This window comes from Bombus vancouverensis, unplaced genomic scaffold (genome assembly GCF_051014615.1).
Source record: "Bombus vancouverensis nearcticus unplaced genomic scaffold, iyBomVanc1_principal scaffold0055, whole genome shotgun sequence".
Taxonomy (NCBI): Eukaryota; Metazoa; Arthropoda; class Insecta; order Hymenoptera; family Apidae; genus Bombus; species Bombus vancouverensis.
In genome coordinates, this window is record NW_027468946.1 from 17,072 (window position 1) to 40,747 (window position 23,676).

General features: G+C 40.2%; 1 pseudogene; it reads right to left on the reverse strand.

Moving 5' to 3' along the window:
- Nucleotides 1-6,158: 6,158 nt before the first annotated feature.
- On the reverse strand, nt 6,159-12,549 carry LOC143304809 (uncharacterized; annotated as a pseudogene).
- Nucleotides 12,550-23,676: the final 11,127 nt, after the last annotated feature.

Below are 23,676 nucleotides of genomic sequence, written 5' to 3' on the forward strand. Positions count from 1 at the left end.
TTCCTTGGAAATTTTGGAAACATCCTCTAGTACTTTAGCCTAGATTTTATTATAGCTGTAATTAAGCAATTGTTGTCATCCGATCTGATTTTAATTGTTCGAATCATTCGATGTCATTCGATCTGATTATAATAGCGAAATTGGGTTCAAGGTGACAATTGGTCGCTGAACGTAGCCACGGTCACGGGATGAACGTTTTGCCTGACGGAGGTGTGGAGCAGTTGTATAGTTCTCCCTAGAAATGTGGTTGTGGCGGCATACGGCCTCAAGAACGGGCCTGGCCACATAGGATTGTACTTTGGAGGTGTCGATATAATGAGACACACGTTGTATTAATAATCAAACTCCAGACAGAAACTGCCTAGCAACGGCGTTTGGAACTTTCTCGATGCTTCCAACGAGTATACATCAAACTTTTGGTAGAAACTGCCTAACAACGGCGATTGGAACCTTCTCGATACTTCTGTCACGTAAAATAACAAAATAAAAAAGGAATTTGAGATGAAAAATAAAAAAAGAAAACTTTATTTTTTTTCTAACATCAATACACTTTACAATCTACTTCCGAACTCTAGGCGTGACTTTCTAAGACTGATTCTTATGATTTTACTTTCGATCGGATCCGATTACTTTCTTTTGTCATCCCTCAACATCCCCACCGTCCATGCATTTGCTAGACGTCCGCGATCGTTGCCACGTGCTCTTTCTTCTAGAACCTTCGGTGGAAGGACCGTTGGGATGTTGATGGTTCATTAGGCACTTCAGCGATATACATTATCGCCGAGTACCGCCACATCTTTATCTCTATCGTCAGTCCGTCGGATTTGAAGGATGCCGGTCGTGACACTTCCAACGAGCATATAACAAACAAATGCAATCGTACAGCGAGAAAGATTTCCATCAGATTATTATTCGTGTGATCAACTTGGAAAGTGATACATCGAGCAGTTTATCGAGCGTCTCAGCAATCGTATTTTTGTGCCTAAAATTATTCTACGCATAGGAAAGAGTTATCTTGTTGACCGTGGATTCGTTTGAACCCAAGAACATTGTTAATAGCGTTCATTAAACTCATTATTCGTTAAACTTATTATTCGTAAAACATATTATTCGTTAATCTTATTATTCGTTAAACTTATTATTCGTTAATCTTATCATTTGTTAAACTTATTATTTGTTAATCTTATTATTCATTAAACTCGATATTCATTATACTTTGTAAAGTCTTGTATATACGCGTAAATATAATCTCTGTTTTGTAAAACGATGGCTAATTCAATGGTTGGCTAATTCGATGGTTACGCCCTAAATTCTAATGTTAATCCGACATATATATATATATATATGTCGGGTTATCATTAGGATTTAAGGCGCGTAATGATTCTTCGTTTGAATTAGCCATTGTTTTACAAAGCAGAGAATATATTTACGCGAATAAACAAGATTTTACAAAATATTATGAATAATGAGTTTAATAAATGATAAGATTATCAAACGATAAGTTTAATTAATAATTAGATTAAAGAATAATAAGTTTAACGAACAATAAGAGGAACGAATAATATGTCTTACGAATAATGAATTTAACGAATAATGAGATTAACGATTGATAGGTTTTACGAGTAATGAATTTAATTTACGCTATTAACAATGTTCCGGGGTTCAAACGAATCCACGGTCAACGGGATAACTCTTTACTATGCGTAGAATAATTTTAAACACAAAAATACGATTGCTGAGACACTCGGTAAATTGCTCGATGTATCACTTTCCAAGGCGATCACACGAATGAATATCTGATGAAAATCTTTTTCGCTATACGACTGAATTTGTTTGTTATATGCTCGCTGGAGACATCGAGAAGGTTCCAATCGTTGTTGCTAGGCAATTTCTGTCAAAAGTTTGTTGTATACTCTTTGGAAACATCGAGAAAGATCCAAACGCCGTTACTAGGCAGTTTCTGTCTGGAGATTGATTCCTAATACAACGTGTGTCCCATTATATCGACATCTCTAAAGTACAATTCTATGTGATTTCTAGGGAGAACAATACAACCGATCCACACCTTCGTCAGGCAAAACGTTTATCCCGTGACCGTGGCTACGTTCGGCGACCAGTTGTCACCTCGAACCCACTTTCGTTTTCACAAATATCAAACAATTACAAATGACAATTGCTTAATTACAGTTATGATAAAATCTAGGCTAAAGTATTAGAAGGCTTCCTCAAAATTGCAAAGGAAGGCTCCGGTTTTCCTTTCATCTCCGACATATATATATATTGTACACAACCAAAAACAACACAAGTGTCACACGACTCCCTCAGTAACCTCGACCCTTCGTTCCTGCTCACAACACTTCACACGATGACTACGTCTTCTGGGGCCACTCACGGGTTCTTTATAACACTTCTTTTTCTTGTGCTGAAACACCACATGCAGCGAACAAAATAAACCAAAAAGAAAAGGAATAAACTAAATACAAGAAAACAAAATAAGATACGCACTAGAACAGACTGCGTGGGAATCTCTGACGACGATACCTTAATCCATCATCCAACGCTAATATCAAAATCACCAAAACCTATAACAGTAAACTAGATCAAACACCAGGGGCAATGGAAATAATAATTAAATCTACGTAACAAGGATTTACCAAATCAATAATCAAAAGGCACAAACACTTTAGTAAAACAGCACCTGTTCGGAACACATGTAGGCACATATACACATATAAATAAATAAAACACTGCCACTAAATAAACTCAGAATTCATACACGGAGAGCATCCGGATACATCTCACGAAACCTATCTAAACACCATGAGAGTACGTCCGGGCAAGTACCACCCTGATCTGAGGAATGGTGGCGTAGATAAGCCTCCAACACTTGATCAGGGATCTCCCCTGGAAAACGAACCTTCGCACCGGTATCTGTATCGACCACTTCGACCATAGAAGAACCTGGCGGCAACTCAAGGGTGTCCTCATCGGAGAAAGTTAGGTCGACAACGGAAGGATCCTCAAGACTCGACAATGGGGTTGGAGCCACACTACTGCTACCCTCCGTGGAAAATGATTTCGCCAACCTCCTTAACTTCTGTCTGCGAGCTTTCACACCGCCACGACGACCAGGTTTTCTTGGACGTTTCAAAGGAGGTATGAACGGCCTACGCCTTCCTCTATTTCTTTTCTTCCTCTCACACTAAAATAAAACACACAAGTTTAAGGAAATGAACAACAATATGAAACAGGATGAAGTCAAAACAAATCAAAATAACACATACTTCAGATACATCGGTATCCATGATCTAACATAACCTGCATTCATAAAAAGAAAACATGGAAATGCAGTAAGGAAAATCGACACTACCAAACATACAAAATATTGAACAATCGAAACCACTCATTACTGTGAATTATTACATAAAAAGGAAAACTAACCTAAAAACTCACTAAGCAAATTAAATTCGCCAAGTAAAACGAACTCGCCAAACAATTAAGAACTGTTACGAACTGCCACTTCACACCATCCCTTATGAAGTGACGTGTTATTTTTAATGGTTTTTTTGGGGGGAAGATAGTACGGCGTCCCACACGTGCAAAGATTCGGCAAAACACTAAGTTGCCACGTGCCTTGTACGTTCCATTCACACCAGCAAAGAAATTACTAGACATATCACAAATGCAACCTCCGCAAGGACAAGCTGCCACGCGCCTGGCACATTCCACTGACATCAATAGGGAAGGCCAGGGAAGGATCGCAGACGCAACCTCAGCAAAAGACGAGCCAGTACAATATTTACATTTTATCACGCACCTTGTATGTCCCTAACACCAAATGATACATGAGAAATTAAGAAGACGAAACTTCAGCAGCACCTACGTGTCTCACGGATATGATAAATTAGAAATAGCGTAAACAAGATAATCAAGAAGGCGAAACTTCAGCAGACTCCGCCTGTCCCAAAAATATGAGATAATCAAGAAGACGAAACTTCAACACAATCCGCGAAAGTAGGCAGTTACAATTGTTACGTTCTTGTTTGTTTTAAATCGATTCTAAGTCGTTGAATTTGCAGAATTTTTTTTTTGTTTATGGTGATTTAATTTAATTTGATTTGATTTAATTTGAATTTAATAGGAAGGGAAAATTTAAATGATATGATTGTATTTAAGATATTGATTTAAGATTTCAGATTAAGTTCTATTTCTAAAGTTTAAAAAATTCTTTTTTATCGAAACTTTCGATTTACACGGTAGTTGCTGCCACCAGAAATAGTCTAAGGACTATTTCGATTAGAGAAATTTCTTTAGATGGTTTATTAATGAATTAATTGCTCGTGGGTAGCGTTAACTAATATTCAGGCTACTGATAGATAAATTCCACGTTTTCGGCTAACCTGCTATGTGCAGGGATACTGGCACGGGAGAGGATTAAAGCTGGGTAAGATAAATATTTGTGCTCGTTGCACGGATTTTATTTGAATGTTGAATTATTTAGATTGTTACGTATATATATGTCGGGTTTGCATTAGAATTAGGGTTAGGGGCGTGAAACGAATCTTCGCTTGGGTTACACGTTGTCGTTATGCAATAGAGAAGACATTGACCAGTGCAAATACGATTATTATAGAACCGGACAAGTAACCGTGGTAGTTAGGTACTCGAGAAACTAATGACAATGATCCTAGGTTCAATAACGAATCCGCGGTCGACGGGATGATAGATGAACGTACTCACAAAATCTAAGTCGGACGCGCAATATTCACTGGTCGTAAGAGGTTACTCTTTTTCATCGATGAGATCGCGAGCGGGAATGACTTTCCCGTCCCGATGATGCCACAGAGGAAAACTATATTGGGGTGTGTCTAAGGACACGAGATCATCGGATTCGTCGAGAAAAGCCTTCGTTCAGAAAGTAAGGGAAATTGGCGTTGCTGCTAATTGGTCAATCTCCATACCGGTGGTTAGAAAAAGATGCTAGCCGCTCTCGAGGGAAAGTTGCTAGTGGGAGACGCCGTTCGTTAAAAAATATGTCTCCCCTATCTTCCCGTAGTTGGGACAAAGACTGTTTGTCTGTTTGAAGGACTTTAGTTAACTAAACCTTAAGATTTATAACGAGCCCTCGAGCTAGCCGAACATGTACTGCGGAGACGCATCGACATCTGGCAATCATCTTACTCGAAGAATAGGGACTGCGTGTGGCGAGCCACGGGACAGAAACCGTTGGAATGTTTACTGTCGCGTGTCGCCACGAATATTTCTTTTAAGGAGAGCTATAGAATTACTCCATACCTTTGTTAGACAAAGCGTTCATCCCGTGACCGCGGCTACGTTCGGCGACTGACTGTCGCCTCGAGCCCAAGCTCATTGTCACAACTCTCGAACAATTACAATCGGATTGAATAACTACAATTGTTCAATTACAGACTCCGGTGTTCTTTCATCTCCGACATATATATATATATATATTTTCACGACGTAATCTTCCAATGGGATAAACAATGCATTTTTAAATTTTTTTTTTTTATTTATTTATTAGAATATTGATCTCATACATACATATATAACTTGTAATGTGATAATAAAAATTTTTTATTAGAATGTTAACTATGTATAATTACTTGGTTTGTTAACAGGTTTATTTAGTTATTTTATTTATCCATTTATTTTTTGATATTTAATAAAATATAACATGTATTCTTGTCCCTTTTCCTAATTATTTCCTTGTTGTTATTTTATTTCAGATCATCAGGTGAGTTCCCAGTTCACTATTAATTAGTTGTTTTATAATTTCTCCTTTTCTTGTTGATTAATTAAAATGTGTCTTCCATTTATTCTCTTTTGCTATTATGTGGTATATAATTATTTTAACTTCTAGATTTTACCTGCTTCTTCGATTTACTAGTTGGTTTTATTTAATAGTTTGTTTTGCATTTGCGTATTCCATCTTCGTTAATTAATTGTAGTATATTTTCCTGTCGTCGGATATAGTTGTTCTTGTTCCAGATTGATTCGCACCTCGCTCGGGTTGTTAGTTGATATAGGTTATGTTACATTTTCCATATTTATTACTTCGTTAGAGTATTTATTTCTATTTTATCATTTACCCTCATATGTTAATTTTCTATATATAACTACGTTTAATTAATCTTTTATCAAGAAACTTCCATTTTCGTTGTACCGTGCGTTTGTTTTGGGGTGTTCGAACTGTCACTGGCGTTGTTTGTATTTTGCGTTGTATTCGCGTTGTTTGCGATATTCTGTATTTCGGACCCCCTCTTGAAGTTCAAATTTCCGGAGGAAATTTGACTGATCGTGTCCCTTAATTCATTTAGAGCAGATGTAGTGGATGTTGGTTGTTGATCTATTACATCGTTTGATGTGATTGATATTCCTTGTGGTTGTGTTGTCCGATCTTCGACGTTACGTTTTCCTCTGATGTACAATAGTAGGTGGGTGACCGAGCCGCATATTGCTCCGAGTAAGGCGATTCCACATCCGTAAGTCTCGCGTAATTGGTACCCATGTATAACTATGTCAACTATCGTCTTTATTATCTTTAGTATTATGAAGATTCCAAGTATTGCTGCGCTAATCGTTCCAAATTCAATAAAGCCATTCCATAGTTTTGACGCTGTATTTTTTGCTATTGTTGTCAATGTGTTTTCATCCATAATACCTAGAACATTTACTGTTTTCGGTACAATTGCCTTTCCTGCTACTCTTCTGGCTATGGTGTTCAAGACTGCAGTTTTTTCTGCTGGAAACATGACATGGTCTCGGAGTGCGTCCAGGTCACTTTAAGTGTATATTCCACTCGTGGCTAATGACGATGGCGCAGAGTATTGCCACGTTTGGTGTAGGTTTGGGCAGAGCTCTAGTGGTGCCATTGCCTCTATTGGTTTTGGCATGAGCTTGTGCCATATTCCATCGATGTTGTATAGTGTTGGCAATATTACGCTACACTCTCTGTGGTTTCCGTGTTTTGTTATGACTCGAGTCTTAGGCATTAAGTATGCCGTGTTGTTTCCTTGCCAAACGGGTAATTCCATGTAACATTCCGTTGTATGACGTACTTTTGCTTGGACTGGAATGCATTTAACTATATGTACTGCTTCTCCTGCGACCAAGGCCATGTGTCCTGGAGTTTTGGTTATTGCATACGCAAATTCATCAGGTAATATAGTTGCTAGACTTAATGCATTCTCTATTATTGTCTTTTCCGAGATGCATCTTTGTGTCAATATATCCTGATAGAGTGCAGTCATTTGTCTTCTGATATGTTTTTCCACGTAAATGAATTTTGAGTTTACGTATGCGAATATATCTAAATTTTCGACTGCTGTTTTACGTTTGGATATAAATGTATTTCCTTTAGTTGTTTCTAGGAGAAAGAGCTTAGGGTGTTCTGTGGATAACAGGGTGTATCCGCACAGAGGCTGTTCTCCAGTTTTGGTTAGCACAAAGGTTATTTCTTGAGTAGTCAAGGCAAAAACCGGTGCCGTCGGGTTGCTATTGGTTTTTATTTCTTGAATTTTTGTGGAGATTCCTTCGTACAGGACGTCGTACTGATCGAACTTACATAGGGATGGTGGATGTGGTTGCCAATAGGTGTATCCATCTTCTGAATCCAAACAGGTTCCTTCATCAAAAGTGCAGGTTGTTCCTGACCTTAGTATGATTTTATTTGCTTCGATCCGCACTGGTACTGTTCCTGATCTTAGGCTTATCTTTACCGTGGCTTGCATGACAACTCCTTCCCAGCTTCCGTAGGGATCTGCGTATTGTGTTCCCTGGCAGCTGCCATCGTTTGTTAGTTTTCCGGCTAGGACAAGGGAGTTTGTCATCGTCATATTGTCTTTTGGCAGTTCGCTGTGGAGTGCCGAAGCGTACAGACGTGTCTCTAGTGCCCAGCGTAGTCCGAAAACAACACGTGTCGCCCAACCGTCGAAAGTGAACACAGCTAAGTGTCCCTTACCCTTTAGGGAGAAGAAAATCCCACGCACCTAACCCCAACCCGAATACTAGCCTCACAGCCTCACGACTAGTTGTTCATTCCGAATTAACTAGCTCGATGATGGCCCAACAACCGCGACCAGGCTCTCCGGAGCGGACTCGCAGCTACCCCGAGCTACCCCCCCCCCGTGACAGAAGTGTAGCAGAACTCTCCGCACTAACGACGCTAGTACTACAAAGAAAAGGAAAATAGAAACAGCAACGCAAATAAACACACACAACAGATTCGCCGTATTGGAATCCTCAAACGACGCCATGGAAATCGTAGAACCGCCACCAAACCAACTCTCACACAGAATCCCCCCTCCCTCACCAATATTTGTGGATGACGTCATTGACATACAGACAATGACCAGGTCCCTAGAGAGAGATATCTGCAAGGAGGAATATAACCTCAAGATAAGCAACAATAGAGTAAAAATACTGCCGACGAACCCAGAAGCTTACAGAAAACTCACCAAGACACTCAGGACCCTGAACGCCAACTTCCACACCTACCAACTCAAACAGGAAAGGCCTTTCCGGGTGGTCCTACGAAACATACACCACTCAGCAGACATAGACGAACTCAAATACGAACTCTCAAAACTCGGCCACGAAGTCATCAACGCAAGTAATATAAGGCATAGAGTCTCGAAAGACCTGTTATCCTTATTTTTCATAGATATAAAACAAAAGCCAAACAATAAGGAAATCTACAATATCAGTCGCCTAATGAACGCAATAGTAAAATTCGAACCACCGCTTGTGAAAAAAGAAGTAGTGCAATGCAAAAGGTGCCAAAGGTACGGTCATACGCAGAAATACTGCAACCATACTTTCCGCTGCGTTAAATGCGCAGGCACTCACTCCACTGACCAGTGCGCCAAATCACCGGAAACTCCAGCGAAATGCATCCACTGCCAAGGGGACCACCCCGCCAACTACAAAGGCTGCCCAGCATATAAAACACTATACACGAACAGGTACCCTAAGCTCAGAGCAAAAGAGGTATCCAACCAAACACCCAGCCCGCCGAAATTCACGACTACCCCAACCCCCTCAACCAACCAAGCACCCATTCCTACCAAATTCATCTCCACCTCAACCTCCTATGCCCAAGCAGTACAAGGCATCCAAAATAACCCGAACAGCCAAAGGAACCTTCCCCAAAACAGTGACCCCAACCCACCTAACACAGACAACTCCTCAAGGCTTGAAAAGCTAATAGAGAAACAATCAGAGCAAATAAATCACTTGCTATCGCTACTAACACTCATCGTGGAAAAATTAGCACGCCCCGACTCAAAATAAAACCAAGGCGCATAGCACTCTGGAACGCCAACGGTCTAGCGCAACACAAACTTGAACTAGAACTCTTCTTAAAACACCAGCAAATCGACGTAATGCTCGTATCGGAAACCCACTTCACCGACAAGAGCTACCTGAAAATAAATGGTTACAAATTCTACCATACCCAACACCCCAGCGGAAAGGCCCACGGTGGCACCGGAATAATAATCAAAGCAAGTATTAAGCACTACGAACTTCCATCATTCCAGAAAGACTACCTACAAGCAACAAACGTAGCAATAGAAGACTGTCATGGCTCAATCACCACCTCAGCAGTATACTGCCCTCCCAGACACTCCATCGCCAAAGAAGACCTTGATAACTTCCTGGACACCCTGGGCAATAGATTCATAGTTGGAGGAGACTATAACGCCAAGCACATTCAATGGGGCAGCAGACTGGTTACAGCAAGAGGCAAAAACCTCTTAAACAGCATAATAAACAACAACCTCAACTACCTCACCACATACGAACCCACATACTGGCCCACTGACACCAACAAAATACCCGACCTTCTCGACTTCTTCATAACTAAAAATATCCCATCAAGACACGTCCAGATCAACTCCTCAGCTGATCTCTCCTCTGATCATTCTCCCGTGACAGCAACAGTCAGCTCAACAATCATCGAGAATACACCTAATGGCTCCATTCACAACCAACACACCAACTGGCAGCTCTTCAGAGAAGTCTTTACACACTCAACCTCAGCCTTCACCCCACTAAAAACAAAGGAAGATATCGAAGCAGCCACGGAATACTTAAACACGAGCATAATAAACGCAATCCGCCTCTCCACACCGACAAAGCCATCTAACAGCAAACAAGAATATCCCCAATACATACTAAAAAAAATAGCAGAAAAACGTAGACTAAGAAGAGTATGGCAGACCCATAGAACACCGGAGGACAAACGCAAACTTAACAACGCAACTAGAAAGCTATCCAGAACCTTAAAAATCTATAAAAACGACTGCTTCCATAAATACCTCGCCAGCTTATCCCCCACAGCCGACGCCAACTACTCACTATGGAAGGCCTCCAGGAAACTCACACGCCCCCCACAAATAATCCCACCGATCCGCCGCCCGCAAGGTGGATGGGCGCGAAGCCCTACAGAAAAAGCCGACCTGTTCGCTAAACACTTGTCAAAAGTATTCAAACCCCATTCCCCCAAAGCCGCCGAGGACGTTACCGAATACCTGCACACCCCCTTCCAAATGTCCCCTCCTATCGAACCCTTCTCCTCTGCAGAGACTATAGAAACAATCAGTCGCCTAAACCCCAAGAAAGCAGCAGGACACGACCTAATAAGCAATAAAGCAATCAAGGAACTTCCCACAAAAGGGATAGCACTCATCACATCGATTTTTAATGCTATCCTTCGCCTGGAACACTATCCTAAGGCCTGGAAAATCTCATTGATTACCCTCATCCCTAAACCCGGTAAACCGATACACGAAACCTGCTCCTATCGCCCAATCAGTCTTTTACCTACCCTGTCCAAACTATTCGAGAAGATGCTCACGAACCGACTCCTTCCAATCCTAGAGAACTTGAAAACACTCCCAGATCACCAATTCGGCTTCCGAAAACATCATTCTACAGTAGAGCAAATCCACCGCTTAACTCATACGATCAGCCAAACACTTGAAAAGAAAAAATATTGCTCAGCGGTTTTCCTAGACATCCAACAGGCATTCGACAAAGTATGGCATGAAGGGCTACTATACAAGATTAAAAAGATCCTACCTCACCCATACTACTCCATCCTAAAATCTTACCTAACCAATAGACAATTCATGGTTAAATGCCTAGACGCCACTTCCGCAACATTCCCAATAGAAGCCGGCATACCCCAAGGTAGTGTCCTCGGACCCCTACTGTACTCCATCTACACTGCCGACCTACCTATATCAAACGATATAACAATAGCGACATTTGCAGACGACACAGCGCTATTAGCTACCCACGCAGACCCGGTAATAGCCTCATCCACTCTCCAGCGAAGTCTCGACTCCATGGAAAAGTGGTTTCACAAATGGGGCTTCAAAGTCAACGAAAAGAAATCCTCACATGTAACCTTCACGCTCCGAAAACAAACCTGCCCCCAGGTCACCATCAACAATGCAACAATCCCTAGCAGGGGCACAGTCCGATACCTGGGCATGACCCTGGACAGGAGACTAACGTGGAAGACACACATCTCAGATAAAACGAAGCAACTAAAGGACAAACTAAAAAAACTCTATTGGCTCACGGGCCGACGCTCCAAACTAAACATACAGAATAAAATTACCCTCTACAAGACCGTAATAAAACCTGTCTGGACCTACGGAATCCAACTATGGGGAACAGCAAGTAACTCCAACATTGAAATACTCCAACGCTTCCAATCGAAAACGCTAAGATCCCTAATTGACGCACCTTGGTATGTAACCAATGAAACAATACACCGCGACCTCAAGATACCCACCGTCAAAGAAGAAATAGCAAAATATAGCGACAGATATAACAAAAGAGTCAACAAACACCGAAACCCCCTAATCACTGGACTACTCGATACGACGGACCAGATTCGCAGGCTGAAGAGGCACTGCCTGCTAGACCTAAACGTTAGATTCTTTTAATTATCCAAATTAAGCATTTGCACTTACTTATAATACTTATAAATTATACCTATCTATAATAAGTATTAACTTATTGTAAATAATCAGCCATGTCACTGCGCCACGCCAGAAAAATTACTGAAAATTCTCAACGCGAGAATTGATTGTAATTTCAACAAATAAATAAAAAAAAAAAAAAAATATTGTCTTTTAAGTCTACTATGAAAGTTTCAGGTTCGAGGGAAAAAGTGCCGTCTTGGTGCATCCTTGTGCATTGTTGAGCCGTTGTCTCGTGGGGGTATTCGGCGAATCCATTATGTACTGCTGACGTGTGGGAGTGCATGCCGCAATAGTATATCATTCGCGTAATTTGCACCTTACATTGTCTTACTCTAGCGAAGACAAATTCCGAAAGTTGCAATAGTTGTATATATGTTTCCTGACTTTCCGTCTGTACGGGTTTTATATTACAATCTCCAATAGAGTTTAACGAGATGGTGGTGACATTCAAATGGTTCCCGTTGCAATCATATCCTATTAAACCGTTTGTTGTTCCGAATAGAGTGAGTAGGATGACCAAATAACTCATTTTCCCTGTCAACAATTTATTTGATATGTTCTTATATTCTAGTGTTCATTATTATAGTATAAATTACAAATATATATATATGTATGTATTTATGTATATTTATATGTCGGAGATGAAAGAACACCGGAGCCTTTGGAATTTTGGATAATCCCGCAACATTGTAACCTAGAGTCTACTATAGCTGTAATTGAACAATTGTAGTTATTCAATCCGATTGTAATTGTTCGAGAGTTGTGATAATGAGCTTGGGCTCGAGACGACAGTCAGTCGCCGAACGTAGCCGCGGTCACGGGATGAACGCTTTGTCTAACAAAGGCATGGAATAATTCTATAGCTCTCCTTAAGAAGGAAATAGTTGTAACACTCGACAGTAAACATTCCAACGGTCTCTGTCCCGTAGCTCGCCACACGCAGACCCTATTCTTCGAGTAAGATGATTGCCAGATGTCGATGAGTCTCCGCAGTACATGTTCAGCTAGCTCGAGGGCCCGTTATAAATGTTAAGATTTAGTCAACTAAAGTCCTTCAAACAGACAAATGTCTTTGTCCTAACTACGGGAAAATAGGGGAGACCTATTTTTCAACGAGCGGCGTCTCCCACTAGCAACTTTCCCTCGAGGGCGGCTAGCATCTTTTTCTAACCACCGGTATGGAGATTGACCAATTAGCAGCAACGCCAATTTCCCTTACTTTCTGAACGAAGGCTTTTCTCGACGAATCCGATGATCTCGTGTCCTTAGACACACCCCAATATAGTTTTCCTCTGTGGCATCATCGGGACGGGAAAGTCATTCCCGCTCGCGATCTCATCGATGAAAAAGAGTAACCTCTTACGACCAGTGAATATTGCGCGTCCGACTTAGATTTTGTGAGTACGTTCATCTATCATCCCGTCGACCGCGGATTCGTTATTGAACCTAGGATCATTGTCATTAGTTTCTCGAGTACCTAACTACCACGGTTACTTGTCCGGTTCTATAATAATCGTATTTGCACTGGTCAATGTCTTCTCTATTGCATAACGACAACGTGTAACCCAAGCGAAGATTCGTTTCACGCCCCTAACCCTAATTCTAATGTAAACCCGACATATATATATATATGTGTGTGTGTGTCAATAAATATAACGGACTTATTTTATAAGTCGTATGCATCATTGATGGGAGTGGGTGTTATAAATGTCATCCGTTTTATTTATTGAATGTGTATATAATATATATATATTTTTTTTTACATTATTATAGTTATGTTATATATATATATATATAACATATATATATATATATATATATATGTCGGGTTATCATTAGGATTTAAGGCGCGTAACGATTCTTCGTTTGAATTAGCCATTGTTTTACAAAACAGAGAATATATTTACACGAATAAACAAGGTTTTACAAATATTATGAATAATGAATTTTGTAAATGATATGATTGATTAACAAATGATAAATTAAATTATTAATTAGATTAAAGAATAATAAGTTTTATCGAACAATAAAAGAAACGAATAATATATCTTACGATTTACTAATTTAACGAATAATGAAAATTAACGATTGATAAATTTACAAATATTGAATTTAATTTACGCTATAAACAATGATCCGGGGTTCAAACGAATCCACGGTCAACGGGAAAACTTTAAACAATTTTATAACACAAAAAAAATACGTTTGCTGAATCACTCGGAAAAAATTACTCGATGTATCACTTTCCAAGGCGATCACACGAATGCCTCTCTGATTAAAATCTTTTTCGTAATACGACTGCATTTGTTTGTTATATTCTCGCTGGAAACATCGAGAAGGTTCCAATCGTTGTTGCTAGGCAATATCTGTCAAAAGTTTGTTATATACTCCTTGGAAACATCGAGAAAGATCCAAACGCCGTTGCTAGGCAGTTTCTGTCTGGAGATTGATTCCTCATACAACGTGTGTCCCATTATATCGACATCTCTAAAGTACAATTCTATGTGATTTCTAGGGAGAACAATACAACCGATCCACATCTTCGTCAGGCAAAACGTTTATCCCGTGACCGTGGCTACGTTCAGCGACCAGTTGTCACCTCGAACCCACTTTCGCTTTTCACAAATGTCAAACAATTACAGATGACAATTACTTAATTACAGTTATGATAAAATCTAGGCTAAAGCATTAAAAGGCTTCCTCAAAATTGCATAGGGAAGGCTCCGGTTTTCATTTCATTTCCGACATATATATATATATATATATATATATATATATATATATATATATATAACATATATATATATATATATATATGTTATTATATATATATATAGAGAGAGAGAGAGATTTAGTATGTTAATAGTAGTTTACAATTGCATGTATGCATATGTATATGTATAAATGTGTATGTAGGTACATGTGTATGTACATGTGTATGTATATGTGTATGTATAGGTATATATATTTATTCGAGTAAGTCATCGATGATAACATTATAATCGTCCAAAGGGGGAACAGGGCGGGTTATTTTCCCGAAAGCTAGATAATTTTTCTCAGTTTCAGAGAGGTCCATATAAGCGGCTATGCATTCAAGGCAGGATGTCGCAGGTTGTCTCTGTGATATTTCTATATCGCACACCTGGCAATGCCTTGCTCTAGCTCGCCCTGGTACCCCAAAGTGTGCTGGCGGAACTTCATGTAATTCCTGGTCTTCCTGATCCATGTTGTCATAACAATCTTGACAAATGAATATGTGTTCGAACTGGTAAGCGGGGTTAAATGAACGCAACAACTGAATACCGTTCTTCATAGTCCGGGTAGTCTGTAGGTAAGATACCATCCGGGAAGTATACTAGTTGGTTCTTCGGATAGTTAAATTCAATGCCCATTCTGTGTAACAGAACAAAATGTATTTTGTTAGCAATGTATCTTGCTTTATTACGCAGTTTTGTCGATTCGTTTTTATCGGTGGGTCACAATGGGGGTTTTCTTTTCTGGGGTATTGTCCGTTATCTTTAGCTTTCGAGGTGTCCTATATTCCTACTAATTCGTCAATCATGGACGGGTTGATAACTAACTACGATCCGGTTTTCCTTTCTCGTTACTATTCGTTATAGGATTTTAATATTTTTGCTATTGTATATTATGTTAATCGGCATCTATTATTTCTTCTTAGTCCGTCCGCCGGGAGTAGTTAGGGGTTTAATAATTTTATTTGACGTCTTAATCCGTGGTTTGTTTCTCGTGGCTGGTTCCCATCAATTTCCAGTATTTTTGCGTTACGTTATATTGCTCCTTATTTATTTTTCTTCGTTACGATCTTTCATTTTATTATCATTTATTAAATATTTATTCCTTCGCTGAAAATATAATTTATTTTGTAACGCATAAAGGTCACTATATGCACGTGTTGATTATTCGAAATGGCCGCCTATGAGTGTCCCTAGCATACAGCGACATTTCATTATTGTGAAATCTGTTATTTATCTGTTAATTATTTGCGACTTTATTTCAATAATTGACGTATAATTGAAGTAAGAATAACATTATTTTGCATTTATTCTATGCGTATAGTTATTGCATGTATCCGATGCGCATGTGTAAGAGCTTCCTTATGTTCATGATACCCCAAGATGGCCGCTCGTGAATGTTTCCAGCAAAAGTATAGTGACGCGTCCACAATTTGTTTAATACTGGAATAATTATTCGTCCGTAGCTTAGTTCCCTCTATTTTAGCCCATTTATAGTGACAATAGTGTTGCTTGTGTAATCATTATAATGTGTATACATACTGTGTGTTATTATAATATGGTAGCATATGGACTGTGTTATCGGTAAATTTTTTTTTATAATTTATCAGTATTTTGTTTTATGGTTTTGTTCTGAATAGTTTATTTTGTAAAGTGTTCGCTTAATTTATTTAATACTAATATGTTTATAGTGTGTTATTACTGCGTAACATAACCTTACCTCTTTACGCTAGACTTAATACAATTATACTATATTAGTATAATAATTTTGATTGCGTTTGTCGTTACTACTCGGTTAATCGATATTGATTAATTTCTAACCTATTCTTATATTTATTAACTATTTCTACTTTTCCTTATTAATTTGTTATTACTTTATACTTGTGGCTTTGCTGTTGTTTCATATCTGTGTGGTATAATTCTGGGGCTAGTCTATATATTGCTAATTAAAATCTTTATTGTTTACAGGTTCCACAATTCTAATTGTTACGACCGATCGCGGAGAGACGCGGTCGCTAGGAAAACGCGTCAGCGAGAGGCGTAAATTCTCGCTACGATTCGGTGAATCGACGCCGCGAAGTAGTCGTTCCCCTGTTTCGGTTAAGATAACAGAGGTGGTTGATTGAATATTACACAGTAGTAAGTTAGGTCACCGTTTATTCCACAACTTATAACGAGGATAGTTACACTGGTGCGTGTGTACGAGATGAGTGAATGACTGATCTGCGGGTGTGTATACCCGCTCGAAGGATGTTGACCGTTCGAAGGATGTAGAATCAGTGTTTTTGGGAGACGATGCTGTCTCGGTGGAAGGCTAAGGATCGGTCCCTCCAGCGCACGGGACCATCGGATTTGTTGGAGCCGATGTTATTTAGGAGAGTGAGGGAATAGGCTTCGTTTTTAATTGGTTAAACGAAGGGTCTTAACTGCCCTCTAGAGAAAGTGATTAACGGGGGAAAAGTTGCCGCGTACGTGACAAAAAACAACTTTCCCTTGTCCTGCCGAGGTAGACAATAGTGTTTAGAAACTCCTCGGGACCAGATGTTTGGTTTTGTTTAAAGGACCTTTTCTCGTAAATCTATGATTTATGGACGGTGCTTAAGGATAATGAGGGTACGCCGTGCGGACGAGCGGACCTCTGGTGTCCTTCTGGCCCGCGGTGTGTGACCTGGGCCAGGCAGAGAGTCGCGCGGCGTAACATCCTCCCCCCGTTGAGAGGGTACCGATCAAAATTTCATTAAAGGTGGAGTTAATTGGAGCAGCCGCCCTACTCCTTGTTGATTGCTGATTGTCCTTATTCTGCGTGATCGGGTTGGCTCGTTGGTAGGACGCGCTGCGTGGCACGTCGTTCCAAGATGCTCGTTGCCGTATGACTTGTGGTAGTCTGGATGAGGCCGTTGTCGCCAGGGTGACTTCGAATATACGGTCGAAGGCCCGTTGCCTGGATGGCACGTTGTCCCCTTTGTAGTCTGGATCGCCGTCTTCCTCGCCGATGCCGAGCGATTTCCAGGTGAAATTCACGACCCAAGAAGTGTCGTGAATCTTGCTTCTGGAAGTGTCGTTAAACACCTCGGCCCAGGAAGTATCGTCGAAGGGAACGTCGGTGATGCTTGGTGAAGATTCATCAAGCGCGGTGCGGCGGTTTGAGGTTGATTGGGAGGCTGGACTCCCCCCGATGACCCGCTCGAATCGCATTCTCTTAGTGATGATTCTTGATAGAGGAGAAGCGTTGGGCGTCGTGATTTGGACTTGTTTTGCCATTGGAGAGTGTGGTAGCGTCGTTGCAGCCAAGGGTGACTTCAGGGAGAAGTCCGTGACACGCGACTTGTTCGGTGTGGCGCTCTGTGAACTCAGCAGCGAATCGTTGAGATCAGATAGAATGTTCTGTAAATTACCGATACCATTTGAGTGATTAGTCATGGTATTAATAATGAGGCAATGATTCTGAGTAGGGCCAATTGCAGGCGTAGCACATCTCTGAGGTGGCGAAATAGGAGTCTTCGCGTTACGTCTCGAAGTGTGACTGTCCGATGCAATGTTTCTAATCTCGGGTGGTGCAGATGACGTGATGTGAGAGAGATGATTGGACGTCGATACGTTGTGTTGGACGTCCATCGTAGAAGTATTGCCCGAAGAAACACTGCCCCTGGATGGTTTGAGCACAGTGGATTTCGAAGCCTTTACAGTAGGTTTCGACTCGACGTTGACCTTGTAACTATCCTGGATGGGACTCAACCCGTTACTATCTAGGTTGTGGGCTGCGGTTAAAGAGTCATGAACGTTCGATGCTAATGTGGTTGTCGTCGGGCCGCGTTTAGGTGACACGTTGCGAGTGTGATGCGATGAGCTTCGCGTGTCTTGCGATGGGATCGGTGGTCTCTGGAACCTGCTAGGAGCTTTGTTGCTGCATTCCGGAGGTTTTCGATTCGCTACTCTCTTGGAGGCATCCGTTGAGGAAGAATTAAGTTCGATGAGAGCGCTCAATCGTACTACCAGATCCACATAGACATCGAGTAAGTCCACAGGTGCGAAGTCGTCGAGCTCAAGTAATTGGTCGTTGACAATGTTAAACCGTTTCCAAATGTCGTCCACTTGTTTTCGATAAGTTCTTAAGGTGGCCTTGTAGTGCTGACCAGACTGTTCGTATTCGTCGAGTGATTTCGATACGGCCTGGAATTGGTCGCTTAGATTGCTTCGCTCCCGATGCAAGGAGGTGATTTTCTCTGCGTTTCCGGTTGCCATTGTTTGTTAGATAAGTGGAATGGTTATAACTTACTTCTGTTGAAGATTGTCCAGTTGCGGCAGGAGGTTGCGTGGTTGCGTTTTAACCACCGAATTTTACCTCTTCAAGGGTAAAGATCCTTGACGTTACTGACCTCGCTGGGGGGTAACGCTTCCGCTGCTGGTTATGTTGGATTCACGTGGCCCTGTATGATAGTGGGTGTCACTGGTGTGCGCTTTTCACTTGACGCGTGATGCGGCTTTGAGGATCGAATGATTCGACCGGTTACGTGTCCACACTTTTCACTTGTCACTGAATCCGGCTCGAAAGATCGAATGTTTCGACCGGATGGGTGACAAAACTATCCACTGCCACTGATGATCCGGCTCGAAGGACCAAATGTTACGACCGATCGCGGAGAGACGCGGTCGCTAGGAAAACGCGTCAGCGAGAGGCGTAAATTCTCGCTACGATTCGGTGAATCGACGCCGCGAAGTAGTCGTTCCCCTGTTTCGGTTAAGATAACAGAGGTGGTTGATTGAATATTACACAGTAGTAAGTTAGGTCACCGTTTATTCCACAACTTATAACGAGGATAGTTACACTGGTGCGTGTGTACGAGATGAGTGAATGACTGATCTGCGGGTGTGTATACCCGCTCGAAGGATGTTGACCGTTCGAAGGATGTAGAATCAGTGTTTTTGGGAGACGATGCTGTCTCGGTGGAAGGCTAAGGATCGGTCCCTCCAGCGCACGGGACCATCGGATTTGTTGGAGCCGATGTTATTTAGGAGAGTGAGGGAATAGGCTTCGTTTTTAATTGGTTAAACGAAGGGTCTTAACTGCCCTCTAGAGAAAGTGATTAACGGGGGAAAAGTTGCCGCGTACGTGACAAAAAACAACTTTCCCTTGTCCTGCCGAGGTAGACAATAGTGTTTAGAAACTCCTCGGGACCAGATGTTTGGTTTTGTTTAAAGGACCTTTTCTCGTAAATCTATGATTTATGGACGGTGCTTAAGGATAATGAGGGTACGCCGTGCGGACGAGCGGACCTCTGGTGTCCTTCTGGCCCGCGGTGTGTGACCTGGGCCAGGCAGAGAGTCGCGCGGCGTAACACTAATCCTTTAACACTAGTTCCTTTACTTAGAACGGTTACATGGTACGCGCTTGGTATCTTCTGGTTCTTCACTACATTTCCAACATTTATTATGACTACTTTTGTTTATCCTAGAATTGTAAGTATAAAAATAGATATATGTATGAACCACTATATTTTATAAATATCTGTATAGTAAAACAGTCTGTGCACTGTACATCGTTAGCGTTGGATGGATCATCGTTGTTATTCACTTAACCTATCTCAGTTATTTCTTAACTCTTCCTGCACTTATTAACTGACTTTATTTCTTCTTATTGAAGACTGCTGCATCAATGCTGAGTTATTTTGTTACAGTGTCACTATTTCCTTTGGTTTTTCGGTTTTATTTTCCATTGACTAACTGTAAGTCCATTGTGAAACATCAATTATTGATTGTTATCGTGCTTTATTTGATTTAATTGAGATATTATTGTAAGTCTTTTAATAGTATTATTCTCTTCCATATATATTAAGGCAATTGAGGTTAGTTTGTCCATTCGCTTCTGCTGAGCGTCGTATAATATGTTCCACGGAGTGGGTCCGCAACTTGTTTCTGCGAAATTCCTGTATGTACACTTTCCTTTAACATGATTAATTGTGCACTAAGTACTTTTAACTTTCACTGCTTTTAATTTTATTGAATTAACATGTTGTGTATTTAAATGATGGTTAGAACACACATATAGTAATTTTCCTTTTCTTTTACGTTTCTACTATCTGCATGATTTGATAAGCACTGGCACACTTCCTTTGGTTTAGGCACAATATTGTTATTAACATTTAGTGGTATTATGTTTTGTATTGAAACAATTGAACTTAATTCTTCCATTTGTTTCAGTTGGCTGTCATACCTTGTGTTCTACGGATATGAACACATAACCTGTCTTCGCATATACACTTCCTCCTATGATGAGTAATTGTTCACGAAGTACTCTTTTTCTTTTTTCTTTTCTTTTTTTTTTGTAATTATTTTATTGAATGACACATTTTGTATTTAAGTAATAGTTGGAACGCATATAGTAATTTTCCTTTTCCAAGCTTTGTAATATTCGACAAGCAATATTATGCCATATACTACCGTGTTATATTGCCTCTTGAAATCATTCTGGTGGTCTATTTCGATAGTGTGCTAGTTTTAGTTTATTCAAATGTACTGATCGCGGGATTCCTTTTACTTCAATCTTGATGTTTTGATTCTGCAAAATTTCTAACACTTTATGTGGTCCGGTATACTGATCAGAAAATTTTCCTTTACTAGGTTCTTTTAGTAGATATATCAAATCTCCTACTTTAAAGTTTTGAGGGTTGGTTCGTCGGTCATAATATTCTTTTGATCTTAATTTAGATTTTATCAAATTTTCTCTTGCTATTTGCTGTACAGTGTTGATTTTATCGAACAGATCTATGAGATATTCTGCGTATGTTGCTTCCATGTTCTCTTCAATTATCACTTCACCAGTGGGTTCTCTGGCCAGGTGTCCAAAAACTAATTCATGCGGGGAGAATTTTGTTCCTTCGTGTACAAAGGTATTATAGGAAAACATAGCTAATTCCACCCATTTCCTGGGAAGTCCTGGAACAAAAAATAATTACAACGGATAATATACCAATTAATACTAAACAGTATCGTTACCCACCAGTGCATCGAGAAGAAATAAATCGACAAATTCAAGTATTACTAGACACAGACGTTGTGGAGTCATCGATATCCACATACAATTCTCCGTTATGGATTGTACCGAAAAACCCAGATTCGCAAGGAAACAAACGTTGGAGATTAGTTATTGATTATAGGAAGCTAAATGATAAAACGATCAGTGATGCTTTTCCACTCCCCAACATCACAGAAATATTGGATCAATTAGGAAGTGCAAAATATTTTTCTACATTTGACTTGACATCAGGCTTTCACCAGATCCATATGTCACAGGAGGACGCCCACAAAACCGCATTTTCGACACCATACGGACATTTCCAATTCAAAAGAATGCCCTTTGGATTAAAAAATGCCCCAGCAACATTTCAACGCTTGATGAACCTAGTGTTATCTGGACTGCAAGGAATAGAACTATTCGTCTATCTGGATGACATAGTGATTTATTCGAGGTCTCTCCAAGAGCACGAAATTAAATTTACCAAGCTAATGGAAAGATTAAGGAAAGCTAAATTACGATTACAGCCCGATAAGTGTGAGTTCTTGCGACACGAAGTAAATTATCTAGGACATATAATTAGTGAAGATGGGGTAAAACCAGATCCAAAGAAAATCGAAGCCGTATTGAAATTTCCACGACCCAAAAGGGTGAAAAATATCAAACAGTTTTTGGGACTAGCAGGATACTACAGAAGATTTATACCCGATTTCTCCAAGGTTGCAAAGCCATTGACACAACTATTAAAGAAAGACACTCCCTTTAAATGGACAGAAAATCAAGAAAATGCATTCGATAATTTAAAAACAGCGCTAATGACAAAATCCATTCTACAATATCCAGACTTTTCTAAACCCTTTAACCTTACTACAGACGCATCAGGATATGCAATAAGCGACGTACTGAGTCAAGGGCCAATCGGAAAGGATTTACCGATTGCATATGCCTCAAGACTATTAAATTCGGCCGAACAAAATTACTCTACTATAGAAAAGGAGTGTTTGGCAATCGTTTACAGCACATTGCACTTCCGGCTGTACCTATACGGAAGAAAGTTTATTATTATAACCGATCATAAACCTTTAGTGTGGATGCATTCTATCAAGGACCCTACTTCGAGAATCTGGAAATGGAAATTAAAATTATCGGACTTTGAATTTGATATTATATACAAAGAAGGCAGGGCGAACGCAAACGCGGACGCATTGTCTAGAAACCCTCCGGAGATCTGTCTACCAATCAGGAAAAGAGAAGAAGATTCATCGATCCAGTATCCTGCCCTAAAACGATTCGAATTAGATACCTCAACCGAAGACTCTCCCATATTCGAAGCTAAACCACGCGCCTGGCCTCAATCCAGTGATTCTAAAGATCAAGGAAAGGTTTTTACCCAAAAACATCTTACAATAGAAAAAACCCCCATAAAATATTTTGACCAAGCATTAGCAGAAATCGATGTAAGTACAGATAGAGGAATAACCAATCGAGAAAAAGAAGACACGAATATAACAAGCGAAGAAGAGCCCTCCACTGTAATTCCAGAACTAATTCAACAACGAGAAAAGGACACGAGACCTACGATAATTGCGGAACTAAAAATTTCAGAAACCCGAGACTCAATTATGAGAGTAAATGACCATAAAGTAATATTTATAGATGTACATGGCAATCCGATAGATAAAGGAGCCTTAGAAATGAAGGAGACGGGGAAATTGCCTCCTTATGAAGATTTAATGTTGGAAAAAGCAAGATTGAATTACGATTCCGGGAAATACATCGTATCCCTACCGATAAAGGAAAATAGAAATATTCCAATAACACCAGAAAATTTATTAAACTCGCTAAGATCTCTACTAGATGTAGTAAATGAAAAACAGTTAACTTCCTTTAG